The 11,730-nt window shown below is 39.2% G+C and overlaps 1 non-coding gene and 1 pseudogene across 1 annotated transcript; both read right to left on the bottom strand.

Moving 5' to 3' along the window:
* Positions 1–2,751: 2,751 nt before the first annotated feature.
* Positions 2,752–2,877, bottom strand: LOC115936390 (U4atac minor spliceosomal RNA). The gene has a single exon (XR_004071882.2). It is a non-coding gene; the product is annotated as a U4atac minor spliceosomal RNA (small nuclear RNA).
* A 2,139-nt stretch (positions 2,878–5,016) lies between these two features.
* Positions 5,017–5,135, bottom strand: LOC115936391 (uncharacterized; annotated as a pseudogene).
* Between the last annotated feature and the right edge of the window lie 6,595 nt (positions 5,136–11,730).

The following is an 11,730-nucleotide window of genomic DNA, read 5'->3' as shown; positions in this document are numbered from 1 at the left end:
GCTATTGAACGATTTGGGTGGAGAGGCAGGTTGGGACCAAATTTAAACCTGCCAGGATGAATGATTCAATGTTATCCTGCAAGGGAGTAATTTTTTTGTGTAGGCAAAAAATGAAGGCAGAAATGTTTGGGGAAAAGGCAGCTTGGCTATGCTGAAAAGTTTGAAGGGGGAGGAGACAGGAGGCACAGAAAATCTGTGGTTTTCATGGGTGAGTAGACTCTGTGGGATACTGTCGCACTTTCCAAAAGAAGATTCTATCGAACCAGTCAGGCAGACCTGTTCACTGTTCTCTTGTTGGTCCCCTGCTTTCGGTGATTTCCTTCCCTTTTCTCTCTGCCAACTCATGTTCCAATCTTCCTTCAGAACCTGGCTCAAGGCTCATCTCCACCAGGAGGCCTACTTGGTGTCTGGTCTATAACTGATTTTTAATCTGGGTCAATGATCTGTTAAAGAAAAATAGTCCCCCATTCTGACCTAGAGAACTGACTGCTGAGAGATATGCCAAGTTTTGTAGACAGTGTTGAAAAACCACACCAATAGGGGTCAGATCAGCCGCTCTCCAAAAGAAATCAGAGAGCGAATCTGCTGGAAATAAAATCAACCCTTCCTCATTATGTTTTCCTCTTTGTGTACTTTTCCTGGGTTGATGCCCAGGTCTGGGAAGAGGAGAATGGATACAGCTCGGAGTGGGTTAGCTGTGAGTTCTTAGCATCTGTGTTCTTGGATCCCACAGCCTTTGGATCAGGAGGAGGTCAGGTCAGATTGGTTATAAGATTTTTTAATTAATGCACAGATTATGCCCAGTGTACAGGTCTATATACAATAGAAAAATTTGCATCACATTAATTTATAAAAATTATGAGACTGCTCTTAGCCTTGTGCTTATTTTGTGATTGCAGAGTAAAATAATTAGCTCTTTAACAGTTTTGAACTTTGCAGTTGGTTCAAAGAACTTATTCAGTTCATTTCATGGTCATTTTAGTCAGTTTTCTTTCTATCAGTTTTGTATCATTTACATAAAACAAAATTAATTCTTTTTAAGGATATGGTTCAATGAGCTTTGATGAGTGTGTACAGTCACATAACCACTGTCAGTGTCATTTTCATTATACCTAAAACTTCCTTTATTCTCCTTTGCAGTAAATATCCTACTTTCATTCCTATCCTCAGTCAATGATCTGCTTTTTGTCACTATAGTTTTGCTTTTCTCCAGAATGCTATGTAAATCAAATCTGGCTTCTTTCATTTAGTCTGATGCTTTTGAGATTTGCCCCTGTTGTTTCATTTATCAGTAATTTGTTTCTTTTTATTACTGAATAGTATTCCACTGTAGGGATGTATAATAATTTGTTTATGAATTCACTAGTGGATTCACATATGAGTTATTTCCAATTTTTGCTAAGAATAAAGTTTCTATAAACATTTGCATTTGGGTCTTTTTTTTTTTTTTTGAGACAGAGTCTCACTCTGTCGGCCAGGCTGGAGTGCAGTGGCATGATCTCGGTTCACTGCAACCTCCATCTCCCAGGCTCAAGCAATTCTCCTGCCTCAGCCTCCTGAGTGGCTGGGATTACAGGCGTGTGCCACCATGTCCGGCTAATTTTTGTATTTTTAGTAGAGACAGGGTTTCACCATGTTGGCCAGGCTGGTCTCGAACTCCTGACCTCAGGTAATCCACCCGCCTCAGCCTACCGAAGTGCTGGGATTACAGGTGTGAGCCACCGCGCCCAGCCGCATGCAGGTCTTTATATGGATATATATTTTCATTTCTCTATAGTCCCAGGAATGGGACTGCTGGGTCATGTGGTAAGTGTATGTTTAACTTCATCAGAAACTGCCACACTGTTACCCAAAGCAGCTGTGCCATTTTGCATTCTCACCAGCAAAGCATAAAAATTCCAATTTCTCTGTATCCTTGCCACTACTTGGTATTGTCAGTCTTTTAAATTTTAGCTGTGTAGCCTGGGTGTGGTGGCTCATGCCTGTAATCCCAGCACTTTGGCAGGCCAAGGCAGGTGGATCACCTGAGGTCAGGAGTTTGAGACCAGCCTGGCCAACATGGGGAAACCTCTTCTCTACTAAACATACAAAAATTAGCCAGGCACGGTGGTGCATGCCTGTAATCTCAGCTACTCGCGAAGGTGAGGCAGGAGAATGGCTTGAACCTGGAAGCGGAGGTTGCGGTGAGCTGAGATTGCCACTGCACTCCAGCCTGGGCAACAGAGCACGACTCCATCTCAAATAAATAAATAAATAAATAAATAGCTGTGTATAATGGCATTTCATTATGACTTTAACTTACGTTCCTCTAATGAGTAATCATGTTAAGCCTCTTTTTCGGTGCTTATTTGACACGTATATTTTCTTTGGTGAGACGTATATTCAAATATTTTGCACTTTTTACTAATGGATTGTCTTACTGAATTTTGAGAGTTCTTTATATATTCTAAATATGTTCTTTATCAGATATAAGTTTTGCTGATATTTTCTCCCAGTATGTAGCTTGTCTACTAATTTTCTTATGGTGTCTTTTGAGAAGCAGAAGTTTTAAATTTTGATAAATTTCAAGTTATCAGTTTTTTCTTTTATAGTTCTTAAGTTTTTGTCCTATATAAAAAAATCTTTGCTTAACTCAAGATCATGAAGATTTTATCTTGTTTTACTTTAGGCATTTTATAGATTTAGATAAATTATTTTTAAATTTTATTTATTGTTTTCTTTTTTTATTGTCATGGAAAATCGTGTTTTCATTTTTCCAAAAATTGCACCAAAGTAAAGCAAAGCTGTAGTTGATGTAGGTGTGTTGTGTAGGTGTTAGCAGTAGTGCCCTCACCACGCACTCATTGGACAGTAGCGCAACCCCAAGGAAAGAATGGTTAGCTCTATAAATCTTTTTTTTTTTTTTTTGAGACGGCGTCTCGCCCAGGCTGGAGTGCAGTGGCGCGATCTCAGCTCACTGCAAGCTCCGCCTCTCAGGTTCACGCCCTTCTCCTGCCTCAGCCTCCCGAGTAGCTGGGACTACAGGCGTCGGCCACCACGCCCGGCTAATTTTTTGTATAATTTTTTTTTTTTAGTAGAGACGGGGTTTCACTATGTTAGCTAGGATGGTCTTCATCTCCTTACCTCGTGATCCACCTGCCTCAGCCTCCCAAAGTGCTGGGATTACAGGCGTGAGCCACCGCGCCAGGCCAGCTCTATAAATCTTTAAATTCATGGCTATAATCCATTTCAAGGTAATTTTTGTGTAGAGTGCAAGGTAAAGGTTGAAGTTTTTTTTTTTTTCATGTGGATATCAGTCGTTTTAGTTGCTTTTTGCTTTAAAACACTATCCTATCTCCACTGAAATAACTTGGTTCCTTCAGTGCAAATCAATTGACTCTATATGTGTAGGTCTATTACTGTTCCCATGGATCGATATGTCTACGCTTATGCCAATAATCTACCATACTGACTGATTACTGTGGCTTTGTAGTAAGACTGGAAGTCAGGTGGTATAATTCTTCCAAATTATTTTTCTTTTCCAAAACTGTTTATCCTAGGTCCTTTGCGTTTCCATATAAATGTTAGAGTCAGCTTGTCAATTTCTAAAAACTTGCTGGAATTTTGCATGGCATTGCATTAAACCTATAGATCAATTTGGGTAGAATTGCCTCTTAACAAAACTGGGCCTTCTGATCCATGTACACAATATAGCTTTCCATTGACTTCAATCTTCTTTAATACCTTTCAGTAATATTTTATAGTCTTCAGTGCATGAACTTTGGACACACTTTGTTAGATATACCATGAAATATTTTATAGTTTCTAGGCTACTTTAAATAATGTTTAAAAATTTTAGTTTTCAGTTATTCATTGCTACTATTTAGAAACACAAATGACTTTTATATGTTGACCTTGTAATTTCTAGGGCTGCTATCACAAACTATCACAAACTGGAGGGCTTAAAACAATATAAATTTATTATTTCACAGTTCTGAAAGGCTAGAAGTCCAGAATCAAAGTGCCAGCAAATGTGGTTCTTTCTGGAGGCTCTGAGGGAAGCGTGTCCCATGCCTCCCTCCTAGCCTCTGGTGGTTGTCAGCAATCCCTGACGGTCCTGTCTTGTAGCTGCATCATTCCAGTCTCTGCCTCTACTGCTACATGGCATTCTCCCTCTGGGTTAGTCTCTGTGTCCAAATTTCCCTCTTGTAGAAACAGCAGTCCCCGAATTAAAGACTCACCTTGGTCTAGTAAGTCTTCATCTTAACTCATTACATCTGCAAAGACCCTGTTTTCAAATAAGGTCACATTCACAGGTACTGGAGGTGAGGACTTGAACATATATTTTGGGGAGACAGAATTCAACCCACAATACCTTGTGTCCTGCAGCCTTGCTAAATTCACTTACTAGTTCTCGTATATTTTCCTGCAGATTATTTGGGATTTTCTATATAGATGACCAGTCAGTTTACTTTTGACAAAACACCAGAGCCACATATGAGCAAAGGTTTCTCTATATTAACCACTTCTCTTGTGTTATTGCCATAGAGTTCGAGGTTTTTTTAAAAAAAGTGTTTCTGTTGATTCCAATCTTGACTAATCATGTTGAGCCTCTTTTTCAGCACTTACTTGACTTGTATATTTTCTTTGGTGAGATGTATATTCAAATATTTTGCACGTTTTACTAATGGATTGTCTTATTGAATTTTGAGAGTTCTTCATATATTCTAAATATGTTCTTTATCAGGTATAAGTTTGGCAATATTTTCTCCTAGTATGTAGCTTGTCTACTAATTTTCTTACAGTGTCTTCTGAAAAGCAGAAGTTTTAAATTTTGATAAATTTCAAGGTATCAGGTTTTTCTTTTATAGTTCATAATTTTTTTGTCCTATATAAAAAATCTTTGCTTAACTCAAGATCACAAAGATTTTGTCTTATGCTTTACTTTAGGCATTTTATAGTTTTAGCTCTACAAATCTTTGTTTAAAATTTTATTTATTGTTTTATTTTCTTTATTGTGGAAAATCAGGTTTTCATTTTTCCAAAAATTGCACCAAAGTAAAGCAAAGCTCTAGTTGATGTGGGTGTCTTGTGTAGGCGTTAGCAGTAGTGCCCTCACTGTGCACTCATTGGACAGTAATAAACCTTAAGTTGACTTTTCAAAATTCTTTCAAGCTTCTCTTTATACTAGGTGCTGTCCATATCATCACATGCTTTTCCAACTGTATAGCTGAGTGGTGGATGAGAATGAAGTGAGTGAGGCATGTGCTCCAGGTGCAAAACTTAAGGAGGCACCAAGACTTTGGAAATCAAGATAAATAATACCTTTGTGCAATATTTTAAAAGTAGAAATTCACACAACTATCCATGATGAACAAAATATCAACAATATAAATAAAGATAGAGGATTTTACCCTGCATTCACATGACCCTGCCTCACTCGGCTCACCCTAAATCTGGCCCTGCTGTCTCTACTGCTATCAGCTGCTCTTTCTCGGTGTGATCAATGTCAGCGAAACAAATTATAGGTGCTTGGCATGGCTTCAGGGGCCAATTTTGCCGAGATCATAACAAGTCTTTTTTCTCTTACTTTCACCTGATTTAATCCTGTAGTTCAGTTGGTTCTCAGTCTTCCAACTCTTAGTCTTCCACTCTTTTTTTTTTTTTAATTATTATACTTTAAGTTCTAGGGTACATGTGCACAACGTGCAGATTTGTTACATAGGTATACATGTGCCATGTTGGTTTGCTGCACCCATTAACTCGTCATTTACATTAGGTATTTCTCCTAATGCTATCCCTCCCCCTGCGTTCTACCCCATGACAGGCCCTGGGCTGTGATGTTCCCTGCCTTGTGTCCAAGTGTTCTCATTGTTCAATTCCCACCTACGAATGAGAATATGTGGTGTTTGGTTTTCTGTCCTTGTGATAGTTTGCTCAGAATGATGGTTTCCAGCTGCATCCATGTCCCTGCAAAGGATGTGAACTCATTCTTTTTATGGCTGCATAGTATTCCATGGTATATATGTGCCACTATCCAGAATCTACAAATAAATCAAACAAATTTACAAGAAAAAAACAAATGACCCCATCAAAAAGTGGGCAAAGGATATGAACAGACACTTCTCAAAAGAAGACATTTATGCAGCCAACAGACACATGAAAAAATGCTCATCATCACTGGTCATCAGAGAAATGCAAATCAAAACCACAATGAGATACCATCTCACTCCAGTTAGAATGGCGATTATTAAAAAGTCAGGAACCAACAGATGCTGGAGAGGATGTGGAGAAATAGGAATGCTTTTACACTGTTGGTGGGAGTGTAAACTCGTTCAACCATTGTGGAAGACCATGTGGTGATTCCTCAAGGATCTAGAACTAGAAATACTATTTGACCCAGCGATCCCATTACTGGGTATATATATCCAAGGGATTATAGTCTTCCATTCTTTAAGGAAATGATACCTGTTGTGATAGGTTCCATGTACAAGCTTGGTTTCAGGTCAAAGTCACAATTTCAGAGCATATTCTGGATATATGCTGGATATATGGAATGTATGTCCAATCCACAAGCCATTAGAATAGATTTACATGCAAAAAGCTATCTGCATTCTTTCTGCCCTGCTTGTCTAATCTCTACCATCACGTACCTTGTCTCCCAGCGATGTTATTGTGCCATAGGTGGACAGCTGACCCACAGCAAGTCTATTGCATTTTCTTGCCTTTTAGTTTGGAATCTGGTTTCAGAAATCATGTAGTAAGAACTGTGTGGAGCAGGAATTGGAGCATCCAAACTCCCAAGCTGTTTTTCACCCACATTCCAACATGTGAACTGAGAAGCAGAGAAAGTTGATTAGCAAAGGGAGAAGTTCGATGCAGAAAGGCAGGGATGAGAGATAGGGAGGTACAGTCAGACTTGGCTTCCTAACAATTTTCCAGTTCATACTTCCAATCTCTTCCTGAGATCCAGCTCTATCCCTTGTTTTGAATTCTGTGAAATACCACATCATTCATATAACAAACACCACATCTCCACTTTTTTTCTTATACTTTGAATTTGCTTTCATTAGTCCAAATTAGAGAACCTTGGCTAATATGCTGTTTCCAACTTCCAAAATTAGATGCTTTATCCTCCCCGGGATTCTAAGGAAACTTTCCCAAACTGCTCTTTCCAGTGCTTTTCCCTGGTTAATAAAATCATTTCCTCTAGGAATACAGTTATTCTTTTCTTTTTTTAAAAAAACTTTAATTCCATTCTTCTTCCCTTTATACATTTCCCTGGTGATCCTTATTTGCATGGTTCCCAAGTTTACTCTTCCATTTTATTCTGTTTTTTCTTAGCATGTTTTTGGTCTATCCCATTGTTAGTATTTATTAAGTATTTACATTGTATAAAAGATACAGAAGTCAGATTTCTTTTATTTACCACCCTATTCATTACCCAAGGTCCAATTTAAATATTATTTTCAACCATACTGCCAAAAGCAGTCTACAAATTCAAGGCAATTACCATCAAAATACCACTGTCATTCTTCACAGAACTAGAAAAAACAATTCTAAAATTCATATGGAACCAAAAAAGAACCTGCACAGCCCAAGCACGACTGAGCAAAAAGAACAAATCTAGAGGCATCATATTACCTGATTTTAAACTGTACCATAAGGCCATAGTCACCAAAACAGCATGGTACTGGTATAAAAATAGGAACATAGACCAATGGAACAGAATAGAGAACCCAGAAATAAACCCAAATACTTACAGCCAACTGATCTTCAACAAAGCAAACAAAAACATAAAGTGAGGAAAGGATGCCCTATTCAACAAATAGTGCTTGGATAATTGGCAAGCCACATGTAGGAGAATGAAACTGGATCCTCATCTCTCACCTTATACAAAAATCAACTCAAGATGGATCAAGGACTTACATCTAAGACCTGAAACTATAAAAATTCTAGAAGGTAACATCAGAAAAACCCTTCTAGCCATTGGCTTAGGCAAGGATTTCATGACCAGGAACCCAAAAGCAAATGCAATAAAAACAAAGATAAGGCTGGGCATGGTGGCTCACGCCTGTAATCCCAGCACTTTGGGAGGCTGAGGCAGGTGGATCACCTGAGGTCACGAGTTCAAGACCAGCCTGGCCAACATGGTGAAAACCCGTCTCTACTAAAAATACAAAAGTTAGCCGGGCATGGTGGCAGGTGCCTGTAATCCCAGCTACTCGGGAGGCTGAGGCAGGAGAATCGCTTGAACCCGGGAGGTGGAGGTTGCAGTGAGCTGAGATTATGCCATTGCACTCCAGCCTGGGGGACAAGAGCGAGACTTCATCTCAAAAAACAAAACAAAACAAAACAAAACAAAACAAGAAACAAAGATAAATAGGCTGGACTTAATTAAACTAAGGAGCTTTTGCACAGCAAAAGGAATAGTCAGCAGAGTAAAAAGACAACCCACAGAGTGGGAGAAAATTTGCACAAGCTATACACCTGACAAAGGACTAATATCCAGAATCTAAAACAAACTCCAACAAATCAGCAAGAAATAAACAAACAATCCCATCAAAAAGTGGGCTAAGAACATGAATAGATAATTTTCAAAAGAAGACATATAAATGGCCAATACACATATGAAAAAATGCTCGACATCACTAATGATCAGGGAAATGCAAACCAAAACCACACTGCGATACTACCTTACTCTTGCAAGAATGGCCATAATCAAAAAATCAAAAAATAATAGATGTTGGCAGGGATGTGACAAAGAGGGAGCACTTCTACACTGCTGCTGGGAATGTAAACTAGTTCAACCACCATGGAAAACAGTGTGGAGATTCCTTAAAGATCTGAAAGTAGAACTACCATTTGATCCAGCAATCCCACTACTGGGTATCTACTCAAAGGAAAAGAAGTCATTATACGAAAAAGATATTTGCACACTCATGTTTATAGTAGCATAATTCGCAATTGCAAAAATGTGGGACCAACCCAAATGCTCATCATTCAATAAGTGGATAAAGAAACTGATACACACACACACACACACACACACACACACACGCATAATGGAATACTACTCAGCCATAAAAGGAATAAATTAATGGTATTTGCACCAACCTGGATGACATTGGAGACTGTTATTCTTAGTGAAGTAACTCAGGAATGGAAAACCAAACATCATATCTTCTCACTCATAAGTGGTAGCTAAGCTATGAGGATGCAAAGGCATAAGAATGATACAGTGGACCTTGGGGACTCAGGGGGAAAGGGTAGGAAGGGGATGAGTGATAAAAGATTACAAATTGGGTGCAGTGTATACTGCTCAGGTGATGAGTGCACCAAAATCTCACAAATCACCACTAAAGAACTTAGTCATGTAACCAAATACCACTTGTTTCCTAATAATCTATGGAAGTAAAAAATTAAAAAAAAAAATCGGCTGGGTGCGGTGGCTCACACCTGTAATCCCAGCACTTTGGGAGGCCGAGGCGGGTGGACCACCTGAGGTCAAGAGTTTCAGGTCAGCCTGGCCAACATGGTGAAAACTCATCTCTACTAAAAATACAAAAATTAGCTGGGTGTGGTGGCGGGTGCCTGTAATCCCAGCTACTCGGGAGGCTGAGGCAGGAGAATTGCTTGAACCTGGAGGCAGAGGTTGTAGTGAGCCAGGATAGTGCCATTGCACTCCAGCCTGGGCAACAAGAGCAAAACTCTGTCTCAAAAATAAATAAATAAATAAATTAATTAAAAAAAATCATTACCACTATGAGCCTGTCTCACCAATCTCTTTTTTTCCTTCAGAAAGAATATAGACAGATCTTTGTATATAAATACATTTGAATTCTCCTCTATTATATCCCCTCAAGGCAAGGAATCATATGTTACTCATGCTTGCATTATGAGCACTTAACATATAGGAGGTGATGGGTAAGGGCTGGTTGGATAAATTAGCAAATTAACGAAAAGGGTGGCCTACTTTGCCACATACGAAATTGGGGAACGTACTTGATCCCAAATATCCCTTAAACATTAGGTTCTTCTGGTCTCCGCTATTCTAAGTCCCGTTCTTTTCCCATTTTGCCCTGTTTCCCCAGATGATCTCAGTTACCACCATGACTTGAGTTACCATCTGCCATATGTGAGTCCATCCTGAGACTATATTTTTAGTCCAGATTTGTCTCCGGAAAGCGAGACCCATAATTCCAATTACTTATCAGGAAGCACCAGCAGGTGCTTCTGCAGGCACCTCAGACTCAGTTTAGTCTGCCAAATCCACCCACTTCGTTACATCCTCCCGCTCTTCCTTCTTTTTCTCCTTCTCCTCTGATGTTCCCTAAACAATGAATGGCGGCATTACTCTGTCAATTGCACAAACACTGGTGTATGGTTAACACAGAGCACATTGCCTGGTGCCTAGTAAGCACTCAATTAATATTTTATTGAGTAAATAAATGCCACACACTAAAATGGCCAAATCAGTTGAAAATGACAGATTTGGTGATTACATTCAGAAGTAATCTTAGACTTAATAGTAAAAAGCTAGAATGAGAATAAGCCCAGGGAATTTCCTGTCTTTCACTTTTCCTGCCTTTGAAATATTAAGCAAACCAACATCGCTCATGAGGTCTGAGTTGAAGATCAGACCTAAAGGCTTATGATTTGTGATCCTCCATGAAACTGTCTGAAACGGTTTCCTTTAGACAAATGGGACTTTGTTCATTATGCCCAATCATGGACAGTCTTTATATACATGCCAAGGTAAATTTTTCTGAGGTAAGCTTATAGGGATTGAGGATATACTGTGTGCTATCCTATTGGGAGTAAGGCTGATAACTAACCTTTCATTCTTCTATCCCAGGCTAATATTTGAGGCATCAGTTGCAGGCAAACAGCATGAGCTTTGGGCGTCACACTGGCTTGAGTCTGAATTCCAGCTCCTGCATTTACCAACTTTGTGACTTTGAATAAGTTACTTAAGTTTCTTGAGTCTCACTTTCATCTATCATATGGAGACAATATTATGCATAGCACACGGTTATTTGAAAGTAGATGTGTGATAAATTAAGCATAGTCTCTGAAACAAGGGGTGCTCACTAAATGTGAGCTTTCTTCCCTTCTCTTGTTAGATGTGTGGTGATCTCTAATTAGGTTACTCAACCCAACTTGATTGTCAGTTTCCTCGCCAGTGAATGAAATAATTACACTATCCACAGAGTTGATGTGAGGACTGAGTGATAGTGATTTAAAGTGACCATCACATGATACATAGTGATTATTTAATCACTACTAGATCCCTTTCTTTCTTCCTTCTCAGTAAGGCATGGGAAATGCCTGATTGTATTTTAAGTCTGTCGGAACTTCTAGGTGATCTAGCAAGACATAAACATGGAATATTGTTGCTTTGCTCGTGTGTATAATACAATACTGCTCAACAGAAATGATAAATAGAGGAAACTTGCCATCTTCTCTATGTGACAGTTGCATGCCCCAGCCGACATCATCAGATTTGCCTTGGGGTTTTTCCTCAGCGTGCATGTAACCAATGGAAAAGGACTAATGCCTGAGAAGTCTCATTGGTTACTTGGGGGTGCCACATCCTCTGATTGGTGTAAGCATCAGACAATCCTCATCCACGTATTAACAGCACTTCAATTATTAATCAGGTAGCTGCTGACTTTGGCTAAATCAAGGTATCTTGCCCGACCCTCTGGACTACTCTCTATTCCTTCCTCCCTTCATTCTGCACAATGA

The sequence above is a fragment of the Gorilla gorilla genome, chromosome 9 (genome assembly GCF_029281585.2).
Source record: "Gorilla gorilla gorilla isolate KB3781 chromosome 9, NHGRI_mGorGor1-v2.1_pri, whole genome shotgun sequence".
Lineage (NCBI taxonomy): Eukaryota > Metazoa > Chordata > Mammalia > Primates > Hominidae > Gorilla > Gorilla gorilla.
The sequence above is the reverse complement of the archived record's forward strand: the minus strand, read 5'-3'. Positions and strand labels throughout refer to the sequence as shown.